General features: G+C 39.4%; 1 pseudogene; it reads left to right on the plus strand.

Annotated features, from left to right (window-relative positions):
* Positions 1-6,706: 6,706 nt before the first annotated feature.
* LOC140037153 (uncharacterized) lies at positions 6,707-15,076 on the plus strand (annotated as a pseudogene).
* Positions 15,077-18,547: the final 3,471 nt, after the last annotated feature.

Below are 18,547 nucleotides of genomic sequence, written 5' to 3' on the forward strand. Positions count from 1 at the left end.
TTGAGGTGGTTACTCAAGTAGATAGGCCGGATGAACAACCAAGGACGTCACGCGTGATTGCTCAAATAACCCTTGCCAAGCAAGTAGGAATGTACTCTCGAAATTGTAAGAGAACAAATTGAAATTTTATTATCAAAAGTGTCTAACCTTTGCTGGTACAAAAGGCGCCTTTTTATAGGCTAGAAACCTTTGTGGTCAAGGATTGGCGGCCCACCAACCTAAACTAGAAAAGGAGCTTGATCCACTCTTGAACATGAGTAGGCCTGATACGCTCCTCGATCCACGGTCGAGACACGTAGCACGTTTGCCCAAGGATCTAGCGGGGATGTCCTACGCTTGGTGTGCGGAACCTCTAACCAAACGGACAACACGATTTGATTTGAAGGTGGTAGACGACACTCCGATGAAGGTGAATACTCCAGGGGAATAGGTCGGATGAACAATCAAGGACAGGACGCGAGATTGCTCAATAACCCTTGCCAAGCAAGTTAAAAGGCTCGAATTCTCTTTGAAAGAAAACGAATGCACTGAGAATTTTATTCATCAAAAACTAAGTTTTAACCTTACAAGACTAGCCTATTTATAGGCTTAATGAAATAACAAAACCCTAAAGAAACCTAAAGGGGAGGTCGGCTACCTTGTCATCAAGGTGGGCCGGCCCATGCCTTCTACGAACAACGAATCCAACTAAATTGAAAACAATGACTAAGGCCCTACTCGGCCGCTTCGTAAGGAGGCCCACTGGGGTCTTCTTGGGCTTGGACCAAAGTGTAAGTTGCTTGATTGACCCTCTCCAAGCCTTCAATATCTCTATAGGCTCCATGTTGATCGTGGACAGCTCGAACAAGGGCTTGGAGTGATTCCTTGAAGAGCTTGGCCCGTGCACGTGTGACTGGGCCCAATGGAACTTGGACTGGGCCCTGGCCCTGGTTCACATCAGTCCCCTCCTCTTGAGAAGGATTTGCCCTCAAATCTGGATCCTCCTCACCAAGAAACGGGCTCAAGTCCGCGACATTGAAGGTCGCGCTAACATTGTACTCCCCAGGTAGCTCCAATTTGTATGCGTTGTCATTGACCCGTTGGAGTACACGAAAAGGTCCATCCCCTCTGGGGGATAATTTGCTTTGTCGCTGCTTGGGGAACCTCTCTTTGCGTAAGTGTAACCAAACCCAATCACCAGGCTCGAAAATCATTTTGCGGCGGTGCTTGTTAGCCTGCTGGGTGTATTGCTGAGTACGCCTTTCAATGTTTGCTCGAGCGGCTTCATGTAACCTGCGTACAAAATCGGCCTTCTTTTTCCCATCTAAGCTTGTGTGCTCAGAGGAAGGTAAGGGTACTAAATCAAGAGGGGTCAGCGGGTTAAAGCCATAAACAATCTCAAAAGGTGAGTAGTGTGTAGCACTGTGAACAACTCGATTGTAGGCGAATTCAACATGAGGCAAACACTCTTCCCAAGTCTTAAGATTCTTTTTAATCAATGCCCGAAGTAGTGTGCCGAGTGTGCGATTGACAACTTCAGTTTGTCCATCGCTTTGTGGATGACTGGTGGTGGAGAATAGTAACCGAGTGCCAAGTTTAGACCACAGAGTCTTCCAAAAGTAACTTAGGAATTTCACATCCCTATCACTAACAATGGTCCTAGGCATACCATGCAGACGGACAATTTCCTTGAAGAATAGAGTAGCAATATGAGATGCATCATCAGTTTTGTGACAGGGGATAAAATGAGCCATCTTAGAAAACCTATCAACCACCACAAATATAGAATCATTACCCCTTGGTGATCGAGGCAAACCTAGTATAAAGTCCATAGACAAGTCAACCCAGGGATGGTGAGGGATAGGTAACGGGGTATATAAGCCATGTGGGTTTGTCTTGGACTTAGCTTTGTGACAAGTAGCACACCTACCAACCATGCGTTCAACATCCCTACGCATATGGGGCCAGTAAAAGTGCTCTTGTAACATAGCCAGAGTCTTGGCAATGCCAAAGTGGCCCATGAGACCACTACTATGTGCCTCGCGAATCAAAAGATCACGAATGGAAGAGTTAGGCACACATAGTTTATCTACATGGAATAGGAATCCATCATGCAAAAAGTACTTTCCCTGTGGATTCTTAACACACACAGCATAGATAGCACCAAAGTCATGATCATTGGTGTAGAGGTCTTTCACCATTTCGAACCCAAGTAACTTGGCATCAAGACAGACAAGTAAGGAGTGTCTACGTGACAAAGCATCAGCGACCACATTCGTCTTGCCAGTCTTGTACTTAATCACATAGGAGAAGGTGTCAATGAAGCTTACCCATTTGGCATGGCGCTTGCTTAGCTTGGGTTGGCCTTTGAGGTACTTCAATGACTCGTGATCAGTGTGGATCACGAACTCCCGAGGCCGAAGGTAGTGTTGCCAGGTCTCCAAGGCCCTCACTAAGGCGTACAACTCCTTGTCGTACGTGGGGTAGTTCAGTGCAGCTCCTCCCAATTTCTCGATAAAGAAGGCACACGGCCTCTTGTCTTGCATGAGGACTGCTCCAATACCTACACCAGAAGCATCACAGTCAATTTCAAACGTCTTATTAAAGTTTGGTAATGCTAACACAGGTGCATGTGTGAGTGTGTCCTTAAGGGCGAGAAACGCTTGTTCTTGTGATTCCCCCCAATGGAACTTGTCATCCTTCTTTGTCACGGCGGTCAATGGGGCGGCAATAGTGCTAAAGTTTTTAACAAATCGCCGATAAAAACCCGCCAGTCCAAGAAAGCTGCGCACGTCAGGAACGGATGTGGGAGTTGGCCATTGTTCGATGGCCTCAATCTTGGATTTGTCTACCTTGATGCCCTGCGAACTTACCACATAGCCTAAAAACACAAGCTCGTTAGTAAAAAAGGTGCACTTCTTGAGGTTAGCGTATAGACGCGCCTGTCGAAGTGTCTCAAGAACTAATCGTACATGCTCCAAGTGCTCATGCTCACTACGACTATAGATCAGGATGTCATCAAAGTAAACAATGACAAATTTACCAATAAAGTGTCTCAACACATGGTTCATGAGTCGCATGAAGGTGCTAGGGGCATTTGTCAAGCCAAAAGGCATGACCAACCACTCATAGAGACCATGCTTGGTTTTGAAGGCTGTCTTCCACTCATCGCCTTCCTTCATCCTAATTTGATGATAACCACTCCGCAAGTCAATTTTGGTGAAAATAATAGCTCCATCGAGCTCATCAAGCATATCATCAAGTCTGGGAATGGGATGACGATATTTGACAGTGATAGCGTTCACAGCCCGACAGTCAGTGCACATGCGCCAAGTACCGTCCTTCTTGGGAACAAGTATCACAGGTACCGCGCAAGGGCTTAGACTTTCCTTAACCCAACCCTTACTTAAGAGGCCATCAACTTGCCTTTGAAGCTCCTTGGTCTCCTCAGGGCCCATGCGGTAAGCAGGTTTGTTGGGCAATGGTGCTCCAGGGATGAGGTCGATTTGGTGTTCAATTCCCCGAATGGGTGGTACACCGTCAGGGACCTCGTCAGGAAAAACATCTTCAAATTCCTGCAAAAGAGCAACTATGCTCGAGGGCAAAGCCTTGTCGAGCTCAGCAACATCTAAGAGCACATGCTTGCAAATCATGAGAAGTATAGGCTGATTAGAGTGCACCACTTTTCGAACATCTTTAGCCTTAATAATCATGTTGTGCTTGGGCGGAGCGGCCGGTGTTTTGTCGCGTATGCCCCTAGGTGTGCTCCCTTGACCCTTGGTTGGTGGCTCAGTCGTAGACGTCACTACAAGAAAATTGGTCATCAGTGACAACTTTTCTCTGTGACGAAAAAAAGTTGTCACAAAAGTGGATCCTTTATTGACGACTTTCTAACTCGTCACAAACCTCTAATGGGAGCCAACTCATTTGTGACGACTTTTCTAAGTCGTCACTAGTAAATTCCCGCCAAGATTTAGGAAGAGCGCGGGAGTGTTTAGAACACACAATAGTGACGACATTAAGAACATCATCACTATTGCTTGGCTTATTTACGGACGACTTTTTGTTGTCGTCACTGATCACTAAAAAAAAAGTTATTAGTGACAACATTTTGTAGTGATGACAATAGGTCGTCACAAAAGGAGCTTCTTTAGTCGCGACACCTAAAGTTGTCACAATTGCATCAAAGCAACTAAATGTTTAGTGACGACCCGTTATTTTCGTCACAAACTACACTGCAAGAAATATGGTCATTAGTGACAACATTTTTTAGTGACGACAAAAGTCGTCACAAAACGTGGTTGTTTAGTGACGACAAGGAAAGTTGTCATAATTGCTCAAAGCAACTAAGTCTTCAGTGACGACCTTGAAAAAGTTGTCACTAAAATGCTCTATATAGTGACAACTTCTAATATCGTCACTGTCACTCTACCGATTCGGATTTAGTGACAAGAATTGATCGTCACTGTTTAAAGTACTTATTTCTAAGTCACTTTCATTAATTCTACTGTGCCACCCTAACTTTTGCGATTTAGCCCCAAATGTTATAAAAAATTTCATTAATTCCATTATGATACCTTAACTTTTACAATTTAGCCCCATATGTAGTACACCGATTTCTTTAATTCTATTATTACTCCCTAACTTTTGTAATTTAGCCCCATATGTAATTCACCAATTTCATTAATTCTACTATGGCACTCTAACTTTTGCAATTTAACCCCCATATGTAATACACCAATTTTATTATTTCTATTATGGCACCCTAACTTTTACAATTTAGCCCCTATTTTTTTATTAGGAAATTGCGAATGGTATCTTGATAAACTATGCATAAATATTTTATAATTTTCTCAAACTTAAGTAATAATTTGTTATAAACTCTAAAGATATATCTTTCATTACAATAGTTATAAGGCAGACAGGTCTTTTTATCAATGGAATAAGAAATTTATGCCAGATTTATCCTTTGTACTACATGCCAAGTAGTATTAGCAAAGGAATAACAAAGTACTACAAAGTAATTAACAAAATAGCCTTCAGGGAGTGTAGTTTATGGGCAAATGACCATTATCTATTCAAAGTACCAACTTTTTATGGGCATTTTACTCTCAAACATATAATTTATGATAAATTTATAAATGTTTGTAAGTAAAATTCAAAAAGTGTTACACTGATTTCTTACAAAACGAAAACTGGCAGGTTATCTTTTCAACATAAATTATTTTTTTTTAAAAAAAGAAATGGCCCATAAAATACCAACTCTTTGTGGGTTTCCTCCATTACATGAACAAATATTCTGCTCTTTATGGGCATTTCACTCCGAATCATTTAATTTATGTTAAATACATAAATGTTTGTAAGTAAAATTCAAAAAGTGTTGCACTAATATTTTTATGGAAGGGAAACTGGTAGGTTTTGTATTTAACATAAATTAAATATGTGAAAGGAAAAAAAAGAAATTACCCATAAATCTATGTCTTGCAAATGTATACTAGTAAAATAGTTTCAAACAAAATTAAACATTAAAATAAACTGTAATTTATACACATTAAAATATTTGTAATTTATACACATTTTGCAACTACTACTTTGTGTTTTCTCTGTAATGAATTTTTTAACTATTGAGAACTTAAGTTTTGTCTTGCAAATCTATACTAGTACAATAGTTTTAAACAAAATTAAACATTAAAATAAATGTTTCAAAAAGAACAAAAGTACATTTATCACTTGCGGTAATGTACCAAAATTTTCTCAACCATTATCAATATTTTCACAAAAGTATTAAAAACTAGCAATTGACAATATTAAAAACTATCAATTTAATTAATGACGACTTTTCTTGTCATTATAATCTTGAATAAATTAGTGATAACATTATGTCATCACTAAATTTTCTTTGATTTTGACTTAACAATAATGTCTTATTAATAGCATTTGATTATTTTTAATGAAAGTCTGTTATAACCATAGAATTTGACTTTCGTTATTTTCAATTAATGATGTACTTTAGTGCTGCAATTATAAAAAATTGCAGGGCTAAAATATTTGCAAATTATAAAAGTATATTTTCACTTATATGTAATTAACAAATTTTGCCACCTATATTGATGAAAATTTGTGTTTTTGTACTAAAAAATAAAGAATAATACTATAGCAATAAAATCTATGCTTCAAACCAAATTAAAAATAAAAAAAAGCATTGTGTTTTTGTAATCATTATGTGTTCTCTAATGATTTTTAACTGTTATATACTTATGAGCCTCCTTGTTAATTTAATTTTCTTGTATATGTAATAACTTCATTAGAATAAAAATAATTGAATAAATAAATAATTCATTAGTGTAAATAAACTTGTGACTACTTAACTTAGAATGATTATCAATTAATTTGATATGAAAATTTGTGCCCAAGTTTTTTGGATATTGTTTGAGTTATGGGCGAAATCATCTCCACTAGAATTATTTTAGTTGTGAATACCATTACTTCATTTTTTTATTGTGCAAGATAAAGGTTTTCAGCGGAGTTGGTAGTGGAAACGAGTTTGAGAGATTGGAGTTTGGGGACGAAGGTGAAGGTTTTAATTAGCTATAGTGGTAGGAGTGGATCCCCTTCTTCATCCACCTCTTCCACCGAGATTAACCCATCTAACTCCACTTCCTTCAACCACCAAAACGGTGGTCCTGCTCCCCACCGCATCGCTGCCGGAGCAAATAACTCCGACTCGATGCACTCCTGGTGGGAGTCCATATCAAAAGCCCGCACTCGAATCCATCTCCTCTCCACTCTTCTCCCCGAAACCTCCTCAGTTCTCTCGTTCCTTGCCGACTCCGACCGCCCTGCCCGCTCCCTCCTCCTCTCTTCCGCCGCCTATTCTTCCATCTCATCTTCCCTCTGCTCCCCTTCATCCGGCTCCGACGACGACTCTCTTTGCCTGTGGCTATACGACACCTTCCTCTCCGCTGACTCCGAACTCCGCCTCGTTGTCCTCTGCTATATCCCTCTCCTCTCCTCCTTCTATCTATCCCGCATCCACTCCTCCTCCACCACATCCGCTATCTCCCCCACCCCTAATCTGTAACATCCCGAATATTAGGAGGTTGTTTGTGAAGAAAATATTAAAGTGTATTTCTTTGGGTTGATTTAAAACCTTATTTTGGTTTAAAAGACTAGAAATCCTAATATTGTAGCCAAAAACCCTAGTTTACTTGTGACTAACCGGTTTTCCTAAATGTTTCATATTTTAATTGAAACCCTAATTTTAATTACTGGAATTGGAAAATTCCTCACGTTTTCTTAAAAATTTATTTTTATTTGAAGATTATCATTTATTAAAGCCCTACTATCCAATTATTCCATGATAAGTGTAAATAAACCTAGAAAGAAAGGTTTTACGCTTCGGTTTCAAGTTTGGAGCAAAATTAGGGTTTTCGCGATTTTTCGCCGAATGAATTTTCGGTACAGAGTAAGGATTAAATTTGGAGATTAAAAGTGACTTTTAAGTAAAAAATAATATGTGAGTAGTAGCAGTAAAATAAGGTTGGTGAATGGGAAGTAAAAACCCTAGTACGTGAGTTTTTAAGAAAAACGGCGCGAACCGGCGGGTCCCGCGCACTACCGTTTGAACGCACCACTGGACCACCACTTTCTTGCACCACAAGCTTATTGATATTTGAGCCAAAATATCTTCTTATATTACAGCTAAGGGGACCGAAATTTGTGGCTTATAAGCAAGGGGAAGAAAGAGAAAAATTAGTGGCTAAGAATTGTCCAAGTGTTAGCCAAATTGTGGTCTTAATTAACTCTAACCTTCTTACTCCTTATAAGACAAAAATCAGCTTCATTTCTCTTCATTTTCTGCTGCTAAGAGCCGAGAGAGAGAGAGAGAGTAAGAACAAGAGAGGAAAAACAAAACTCTTCTCCATTTCTTCTTCAATCCACCAACAAAGTGAGAAAACAAACAAAAGAAACCGATTAATCTTGTCTTTGAGTGGTTAGTTAGTGTTTGGTGGTGAAAGTTTGGAAAAGGAAAGCTTGGGGCTGCTTTTAGAGACTTCTAACCAAGGTAAGAGAACTCATCTCTCTAAGTTTTGCTTTTGATTTTGTTAAATTAAGTTAGTAGTTTGATTATAGTGGTGGAATCATGGATGATTAGCATGATTTAGAGGTTTTCCCCAATTTATTTGATGAACTAGGGGTTCTGATTTTCTGCTCAATGTGATGTATGATGTGTAAATGTTGCAATTAAGGTTATATAAGGTTGTTTAGTGGTGATTAGAACCAGAAATTTGAGGAAATTACACTTAGAGCTAAAAATTCCAGATTTCTGGAAAATTTTCCAAGCATTCTGTCCGAATTTTTATCTATATGTTAGAGGCCGATTTGGCCTTTGGTCAAAAAAGGAAAGTTGTAGATAATGGCATTTTATAGGTGCCTACAAAATTTCAGCTCAATCGGAGCAACGCAGAACGTGAAAAGTCCAAAATACCCTTGCTGTTTTAAGAATTTCCCAGCAGTCCGTTTCTTCAGTTCAGTCCAGTTTATCACGATTTTTGATCAGGATCCATTCTGATTTAGCTCTGGGCCAAAACATAAAAGTTGTAGTGTTCTGAAGTAGCTTTAAAATGCCTCAAAGAAAACCTGATTCGGACTTGTGTACACTGAGTTAGGTCCGCTACAGCATAATGCGTTTAAACAGCCGATGAATTGGTTTCTGGTTTAGTAATCTGAGATTTTGACTAAGTTACATTAGGAAATGGACTAAGTGACCTTCATAAATGTTGTAGCTTTGTGTCTTAGATTCGAAACGGCATAGGTTTCGCCTTAATCCGATAAGCGTAGCCTCGGACAAGTTATTTCCGCTTGTATACGTCAAATCTGTCTTGTGCCACATTGAATTTCTGCACTTGTACTTGATGCGGTTCTTGTTGTTATGATATTGTGAGCCTATGGAACGGCTCTTGACATAAATTGCTGATATGTATGTTGTTGGGCTGTTGTTGAAGAAAAATAATGAAGCCTAAATGGCTGGAAAATTAGGTAAACACAAAGGGCATGCTGCCCAAATTTACGCTCGAGGACTATATAAATACACTTGCGACTTGGGTCGAGTTGATATGAATAGTACTTGAACCATCTAGGGTACTTGAGTCTTCTTGTTCGAGGTATATAAGTAAGGACTTGGCCGAACTTGTACCCTTGAGAAATGAAATAATGATTGCTCAAAGTACGTTTTCCCTTGTACTTTCGACTCGCATGACCATTTCAAGTATAAATGTTACAAAGTTTTATCATTTAAAAAGTGAGCGAGTATCTCACGAGTATTCTCCAAGTGAATTTCAATTTCTTGATTCTTATTGAACGAAACGTCTAAGTTTCGAACTCTAGTCATGTTTCAAAGTTCTCAAATTGAGTTTTATCGCAGATTTGGACTCCGAACTCGGAGTATAACCTGAAAGTGACCAGTAGCACTATATCTTTTGGGTGAGTGCTTTCAAATACCGAATTGAACTTGATACTTGAACTTGATACGTGACCAATCTGATTACATGTTATATACGTGAATTGTAAGGGCAAGAGTGTACTTTATCGCACTTGCCCTTACGTGATATACTTGTTTATTGTTGCAATTGACTTGATATACTTGTTTATGATGCGCGCACTTCCTGGAATTCCAGAAACCCTGTGGCGAGTTACTCTAGTCGAGCCGGCAAGGGCTTGGTCGATTGGGTAACGAACCCTGGGTCTCTTGTATTGTCGAGTGGAGTGATATCTCCTCGACTAATCGGTATACTCGAGTATTACCACCCGTGTTCTTGAGGATTTTGGGCCCAGCTGGGGGTTGAACGGTGGACGGAGAGTCGTTTAAGTGGTGTTCTACTGGATTGGTTACTTACTTGAAAGTTGACGGAGTGTCAACTACTACGGGATCAAGCTTCTAGTAATGTAATGGGAATTTGGCTCCTGAGAGTCATCCGTATCCTTATACTTTGGAATGATTATTGTTTATTGGATTATTGTTTCTTTTGAAAAATTTTCTACATGCGCTCATTTTAAGATTGCTACTTGACGTGCTACTGTTCACATTTATGAACACTTTATGAACACTTTATGCTCGTTACTTTGCTATATCGAAAACTCGTACTTATAAATAATGGTCAATTTGCTATTTGGAACCTCACTGGGCTTTTAGCTCATTCCACTCCATTTGTTTTCCTTTCAGGGGTACGAGCGAGGTGTGAGATATGTAAAGTCTAGCATAGACTAGCTGTTTGATTTTGACTTGTACTCACGCTATTCCTCGGATGGAACATGTTGTATTTGGATTGTATTCGTTTTGATCTAGTTTGGTGTATTGAGACTTCGTACTTCGATTTCTATTAATGTAAATTATAAGCTTGAATTGGGAATGTTATTTATGGTTCATGAATGTGTGTACGTGACTTGATTGAGATAGTGAGTGAGTCCTGGCGAGAGCTGGGCAGGCGGTCCGCCGAACCCTTTGGTACGCCTTAGGGGGAGGTGGGGTCGTCACAGATGGTATCAGAGCTCCTATCGAGCTCGTGCCGGGAGAAGGTTCTTGGACTGTGGGGATTGACTTGTTAAGTGTGGAACAATTGTCTATTGTTGGGGACCTTAGATATGTATGCTGGGTAGGAAAATCTAATATGGGTAATTTACTCTTGGGACCGGCCGGCTCGAGTTGTGAATTACCTTATTGTGGATTCTTGTACCTGAACACCCAGGAGTGTTTTCATGGATGAATCGAGTAATAGTTTGGCTAGGGTTCCTATAGAGGATGATGAGGTTGTAGTATATGTCGAGAAAGTCTCGCCAAAGACCGATTTCTTTCTTCTTCCCTTGGTTATGCTTCCTTGATGTCATTTTAAGATATTGCCCCGATTATGTTCTACCCTCCCGTCCGTCTCATTCGATTTTTCAACCAACCGGTATATGGTTAGATTATTACTTGTGTTTAGTTACTTACCCTGATCTGTTGATCTGCCTGACAGGCTATCACTTGAGTTCCAGTGAATCTGTGAGATGGCACAATTGGATGATATATATAAGGAAAATACCCTATGTTATTCGAAGTGCATGTATGAATTTCGAGGACGAAATTCTTTTGAGAGAGAGAGAGAGTAAGAACAAGAGAGGAAAAACAAAACTCTTCTCCATTTCTTCTTCAATCCACCAACAAAGTGAGAAAACAAACAAAAGAAACCGATTAATCTTGTCTTTGAGTGGTTAGTTAGTGTTTGGTGGTGAAAGTTTGGAAAAGGAAAGCTTGGGGCTGCTTTTAGAGACTTCTAACCAAGGTAAGAGAACTCATCTCTCTAAGTTTTGCTTTTGATTTTGTTAAATTAAGTTAGTAGTTTGATTATAGTGGTGGAATCATGGATGATTAGCATGATTTAGAGGTTTTCCCCAATTTATTTGATGAACTAGGGGTTCTGATTTTCTGCTCAATGTGATGTATGATGTGTAAATGTTGCAATTAAGGTTATATAAGGTTGTTTAGTGGTGATTAGAACCAGAAATTTGAGGAAATTACACTTAGAGCTAAAAATTCCAGATTTCTGGAAAATTTTCCAAGCATTCTGTCCGAATTTTTATCTATATGTTAGAGGCCGATTTGGCCTTTGGTCAAAAAAGGAAAGTTGTAGAGAATGGCATTTTATAGGTGCCTACAAAATTTCAGCTCAATCGGAGCAACGCAGAACGTGAAAAGTCCAAAATACCCTTGCTGTTTTAAGAATTTCCCAGCAGTCCGTTTCTTCAGTTCAGTCCAGTTTATCACGATTTTTGATCAGGATCCATTCTGATTTAGCTCTGGGCCAAAACATAAAAGTTGTAGTGTTCTGAAGTAGCTTTAAAATGCCTCAAAGAAAACCTGATTCGGACTTGTGTACACTGAGTTAGGTCCGCTACAGCATAATGCGTTTAAACAGCCGATGAATTGGTTTCTGGTTTAGTAATCTGAGATTTTGACTAAGTTACATTAGGAAATGGACTAAGTGACCTTCATAAATGTTGTAGATTTGTGTCTTAGATTCGAAACGGCATAGGTTTCGCCTTAATCCGATAAGCGTAGCCTCGGACAAGTTATTTCCGCTTGTATACGTCAAATCTGTCTTGTGCCACATTGAATTTCTGCACTTGTACTTGATGCGGTTCTTGTTGTTATGATATTGTGAGCCTATGGAACGGCTCTTGACATAAATTGCTGATATGTATGTTGTTGGGCTGTTGTTGAAGAAAAATAATGAAGCCTAAATGGCTGGAAAATTAGGTAAACACAAAGGGCATGCTGCCCAAATTTACGCTCGAGGACTATATAAATACACTTGCGACTTGGGTCGAGTTGATATGAATAGTACTTGAACCATCTAGGGTACTTGAGTCTTCTTGTTCGAGGTATATAAGTAAGGACTTGGCCGAACTTGTACCCTTGAGAAATGAAATAATGATTGCTCAAAGTACGTTTTCCCTTGTACTTTCGACTCGCATGACCATTTCAAGTATAAATGTTACAAAGTTTTATCATTTAAAAAGTGAGCGAGTATCTCACGAGTATTCTCCAAGTGAATTTCAATTTCTTGATTCTTATTGAACGAAACGTCTAAGTTTCGAACTCTAGTCATGTTTCAAAGTTCTCAAATTGAGTTTTATCGCAGATTTGGACTCCGAACTCGGAGTATAACCTGAAAGTGACCAGTAGCACTATATCTTTTGGGTGAGTGCTTTCAAATACCGAATTGAACTTGATACTTGAACTTGATACGTGACCAATCTGATTACATGTTATATACGTGAATTGTAAGGGCAAGAGTGTACTTTATCGCACTTGCCCTTACGTGATATACTTGTTTATTGTTGCAATTGACTTGATATACTTGTTTATGATGCGCGCACTTCCTGGAATTCCAGAAACCCTGTGGCGAGTTACTCTAGTCGAGCCGGCAAGGGCTTGGTCGATTGGGTAACGAACCCTGGGTCTCTTGTATTGTCGAGTGGAGTGATATCTCCTCGACTAATCGGTATACTCGAGTATTACCACCCGTGTTCTTGAGGATTTTGGGCCCAGCTGGGGGTTGAACGGTGGACGGAGAGTCGTTTAAGTGGTGTTCTACTGGATTGGTTACTTACTTGAAAGTTGACGGAGTGTCAACTACTACGGGATCAAGCTTCTAGTAATGTAATGGGAATTTGGCTCCTGAGAGTCATCCGTATCCTTATACTTTGGAATGATTATTGTTTATTGGATTATTGTTTCTTTTGAAAAATTTTCTACATGCGCTCATTTTAAGATTGCTACTTGACGTGCTACTGTTCACATTTATGAACACTTTATGAACACTTTATGCTCGTTACTTTGCTATATCGAAAACTCGTACTTATAAATAATGGTCAATTTGCTATTTGGAACCTCACTGGGCTTTTAGCTCATTCCACTCCATTTGTTTTCCTTTCAGGGGTACGAGCGAGGTGTGAGATATGTAAAGTCTAGCATAGACTAGCTGTTTGATTTTGACTTGTACTCACGCTATTCCTCGGATGGAACATGTTGTATTTGGATTGTATTCGTTTTGATCTAGTTTGGTGTATTGAGACTTCGTACTTCGATTTCTATTAATGTAAATTATAAGCTTGAATTGGGAATGTTATTTATGGTTCATGAATGTGTGTACGTGACTTGATTGAGATAGTGAGTGAGTCCTGGCGAGAGCTGGGCAGGCGGTCCGCCGAACCCTTTGGTACGCCTTAGGGGGAGGTGGGGTCGTCACATAATCTCGCCGGCTTCGAAGCTGTCCTTCTTGTCCTCTACTCATCTGAAGTCAAGGCTCATTCGGGTATACCCGTGCTCATTTCAATCCCTGATCTCTCTCAACCTTCTCTTTATCACTCCTCTCGAAATCCCCCTTCGAATAAATCGAACCCCATTAACAATAACCCCTCGTCTCGGCCTCTAGTCGGCGTTCTATCGCCTTCTCTCGAACCCCAGATAGCGGTGAAGTCTACTAAACGAGCTTCCATTGTAGGCATTGCCCTTGATTGTTATTATAAGCAGATCTCGCAAATGCCCAGTTGGTCAAAGCTTGATTTTTGCAAATTTTCGGCAGATTGGGCAAGTCAGGATTGCCTTTGTAAATCTGATTTCGATGATTTTACTACCCAAAAATCTGATAATTTTACTGAAAGTAGCCATGGGCTTTCGGGTGACTCGAGGGGTCACAATGAGATTGAGGATGTTGTGGAAGAAATTCGGCATTTGCGAAGTGAGGGGAGGGATGACGAGTTGAGGTCACAGGGGGAGAGAATTCCGCTGCCATGGGAGTTATTACAGCCGGCATTGAGGATTTTGGGGCACTGCTTGCTAGGGCATTTGATTACAGAGGATGTGAAAGCAGCAACTTCAGTGGCAATAAGGAGCTTGTATGCTGGGCCTCCCATGACCTGAACCCGCAGGCCATTTTGGCGACTAGCAGTCTGATTTAGCTAGATAACAGGGCACGCGAGGCTGTTGCTGCAGCTGCAGCTGCCAGTGCTACCTCCAATGCTAATACACCCAGTAAGGCTAAAAAGCCTGAGATCCTTTTGGTTTCTAAGTGATATCAAAAGTGAATGAGATAATTTGCTTTAATTCTTGAATGTGAGTTTATATGTGGAATTATGTAGGTATAGGTGTAGATTATACGCGAGTAATGAGTAGCTTATTTTGAACTTGGAACTCAGCCTGAAAGTTGTGTATCATTATTACTGTGATATGAATAGGTGTTCCAATTGCTTATATTTGGACTTAAAAAAAATATAAATAAATAAATCGAATGAATATGTAAGTTTTGATGATTATGTAGTGCTCTTGGAATATGTAGTTGTAACGTAATTAGGTACAAGTATAGATTAGTATCAAAATTAAAAGAAGAAAACATATGTTTTATATGCAAACATTTTCTTATAAGAACTACAGCTACCATTTTATTCATTGTCTTCGAGCTTATAATGCACATTATCATTTCGTAGGGACATCATTGGTTTGTTATTGTCTTGCAGCTCATTATGCTGATGCTATTGGTCCCTGCTATGGAATTCCCAATTATTGTGATGTTTGGGTAAGTATATACTCCTTTCTATCTATGTTAGACTTGTTTCAAATGGTTGGGTCTTGTCAACAAAGTTTTTGTAAAAGTGACAATTTTCACTTTGTTCTAGGAGACATTTGCATATAAACAAGCTACAAGTGGTCTCTGATTTGTGTTTGATTTTCCTGCCAATTAATGAATATGATAGGAGTAATTTTCTTTTCCTTCCTTTTGGAAGTTTTTGCATGGTTTAGTTGAGTTGTTTGTGTGAGAGTAATTGATTCAGCTTCCTTTTTTTTGCATTATTGTTTGCTGACTTATTGGCCAAGAGGGCTCTCAATTAGTTTTAGGACCAAGAATTCCTTCTATAGTTTTCTAGTGCTAGTATTAGCTTCAAGTTAGCTTCTTAATGTCTCCTGCAGTCGACTGATTTTTGTTATTATTTGCAGCAATTGAACCTGTTGACAGAGGCTTCGGATTCGGATTTGGGTCTAGGATATTACAATCTACCAATCAAGCTACCATTTTCGCTTGTGGTACCCTTATACTCTCTATCTCCTCTTTGCTTCTTTTTTTCTGTTATTTATAGCCAATCCAATTCACTATAAATTTATACTTTCTAAATCATCCTAAAAATTGAAATGTTGCTATACAGCTACTAAATGCACTATGTATATAATGCATATGTAGGTGCACAGTGGTTAATGTGATTTAATAGCTAAGACTAATTACTATGATTTTTTTTGTACTTTTTTGTGTTCTTGCTCCAGTTCATGACAATCTCAAATATGGATGTGTTCCATTTTGTTTACTTTTCATTGTTGTTGTTTGGGAAGATTAAATTAACTGCCGTGTCTTCATTATGTTACTTGCTGCCCTTTTATGGACAACAAGTGATTTTCCAGCATAAGCCTATTTTCAACTATATATACTTGTCTAAATTGTGTTATGTTTGTAAATGAGACGCTCTTGTAATTTTCCAGCATATATGAGACCTTAAATTGTGACTAAGGCATATTTATTATAGATACAGTGGCTGTTGCGATTCAAAAATAGCATAAGTTATTGAACCTTAATCCTTGGTCTGTGACAATATTAACATGTAATTTGCCAAAGAATTTAGTAAATGCTTGTTACTTTTGTTTTTTTATTTAGGAAATTTGAAGGCTGTTATACGTCTTTGATATTAAGAGTTTTCTTTGTCTGTGACAATACCTGATTTTTACTCTCTATAATTGGTTCCTATGTGCATATTAAGAGCTATCTTTGCTTTTATTTTGTCTCTTATTCTGCTCTTTATGTAGTCACTATTTGGATGAGAGTTTAAATAAATGAGACTTTATTTTTTGTGAATCCTCATTTGATTTTCCTTGTCTCAAGTTTGTTTTGTCATCTACTAATAATTGTATTTTTCTATTGCAGATATATTGCACATTTTAGAGTTTTGGAAGATGAGTAGCCGAGGCTACTTATTAGCTCAAAAACTGGTTATAGTGCTATCTTATGCTTAGGAAATGTTTCGTATAACACAAAAATGTTTTGGGACTTGGATTCGTTTTGTATAGCTCCCTTGCCTTATATGATACAACTCATTCTAATACTACTTGTCAAACTCTTTATAATGTGATGTTGCACATGATTATGATATTGGAAGGATTATTATAATATTTTGGCATTTTCTATTGTAATGGGTGAATGTGTTTGTTATTCACTAAGCATTGTTGGTGGCTCCCATTTTTTTATATTACTCTAGCAAGAAATACATCAAACTACACAGTGACAAGATATTGTAACTGAATCACAATTCTCCAATGACAAGTGCCTATTGTCAGTAAATCAAATGTCTTTATTGACAACAATTGTTGTAATTGAATTAAATTCTATATTGACAACAATATGTTGTCACTGTTGAAAGGTGTTTAGTGACAACAAAATTGCTAGTAATTGGACCATATACTGATGACCATTGTTGAGTTTTAGTGACGATATTGTTTCATGCATCATTGATAAGAAGTCATGTTGTCACTAAACTTAAAGCATTTATTGATGAGAAAAGTTGTCACAAAAGCTCTTTATTCACTGACGACTTTTAAGTCATCAGTGTATACTTTTACCGACGGGCATTCAGTGACGACCCTGTGACGACCGAAAAGTTGTCAGTAAAATCTATTAGTGATGACTTTTTACTTTTTTGTGACAAGAATAGATTGTCACTAAAGGTCAAAATTCTTGTAGTGCGTGGAGCTGTCACCAGGGTCGACCGCCTTGAGTTTCCTCTTTTGACGGTCTTGTTCACACTCCCTTTGCAAAAGTAGTTGGTCCTCATAAACTTGTGCAGGTGTGAGAGGTGTAAGGACCTTACGTTTGCCATCGTGCAAAAGTGTGTACTTATTTGCTCTTCCATCGAATGTGACGTGTTTGTCGAATTGCCAGGGCCTTCCCAAAATGATATGGGTAGCATGCATTGGCACCACGTCGCACACGATTTCATCAGTGTAAGTACCAATGGAAAAGGGAATGCGTGCTTGCTTGAAGACTCGTACTTCACCATCCTCACTTAGCCATTGGAGGCGGTAAGGGTGTGGATGCCGGGTAGTGGTGAGTCCTAGACTTTCAACCATGAGCAAGCTGGCCACGTTCGTGCAACTCCCACCGTCGACGATGAGACTACACACTTTGTCGCCTACCTTACAGCGGGTGTAGAATAGGTTTTCGCGTTGTAGCTGCTCGTCCTCTTTGACGCGGGCGGTTAACACTCGTCGTGCTACCAAGCAACCTACTTCGCCACGTGTAGGCGAGCATGCCTCCCCAGCTGGCTCTACTTCTAGGCAGTCGTCTTCGACCAGTTCGGGCATGTCCTCACATTCGTCATCATCCGACACGATTTCGCCAGTGTGAGTGATCAGCATTACCCGTTGGTTTGGACATTGAGATTGAATATGCCCAAACCCTTGGCACTTAAAACACTTGATGTCCCTACTCTTAGCTTTAGGAGTCTCTTGCGGTGCCTTTGAGGTAGACCTGGACACATCAGAAACCTTGTTAGGTGTAGAATAGGCATTACGGGTAGAAGCATTACCTTGGAAGCGGTTAGAATAGGTTGGTGTTGTCGCATTTCCAACTTCGTGGGTCACTCTTCGTGGTTGGTTGCCTTTCCACGAGGTGGTGGTAGGAGATTGGAAAGTACGGGCTCCCCGTCTTAATTTCTTCCCCCGTTCGGCCTTAATGGCGAGTTCTAGAAGGTCGTGCATGTCCAAATAATGTTGAAGCTCCAAGGCATCCTGAAGGTCAGGATTGAGACCCCTAAGAAACCTAGCCATTGTGGCTTCGTTGTCTTCTTGAATGTTGGCCCTCATCATGGCCATCTCGATTTCCTTGTGGTAATCCTCCACACTCATGTTGCCTTGCGTGAGTGTTTGAAGCTTAGAGTGGAGATCACGATTGTAGTAGCTAGGAACAAATCGCTTGCGCATTAGTGCCTTGAG

Source organism: Coffea arabica, chromosome 2e (assembly GCF_036785885.1).
Source record: "Coffea arabica cultivar ET-39 chromosome 2e, Coffea Arabica ET-39 HiFi, whole genome shotgun sequence".
NCBI classification, from domain to species: domain Eukaryota; kingdom Viridiplantae; phylum Streptophyta; class Magnoliopsida; order Gentianales; family Rubiaceae; genus Coffea; species Coffea arabica.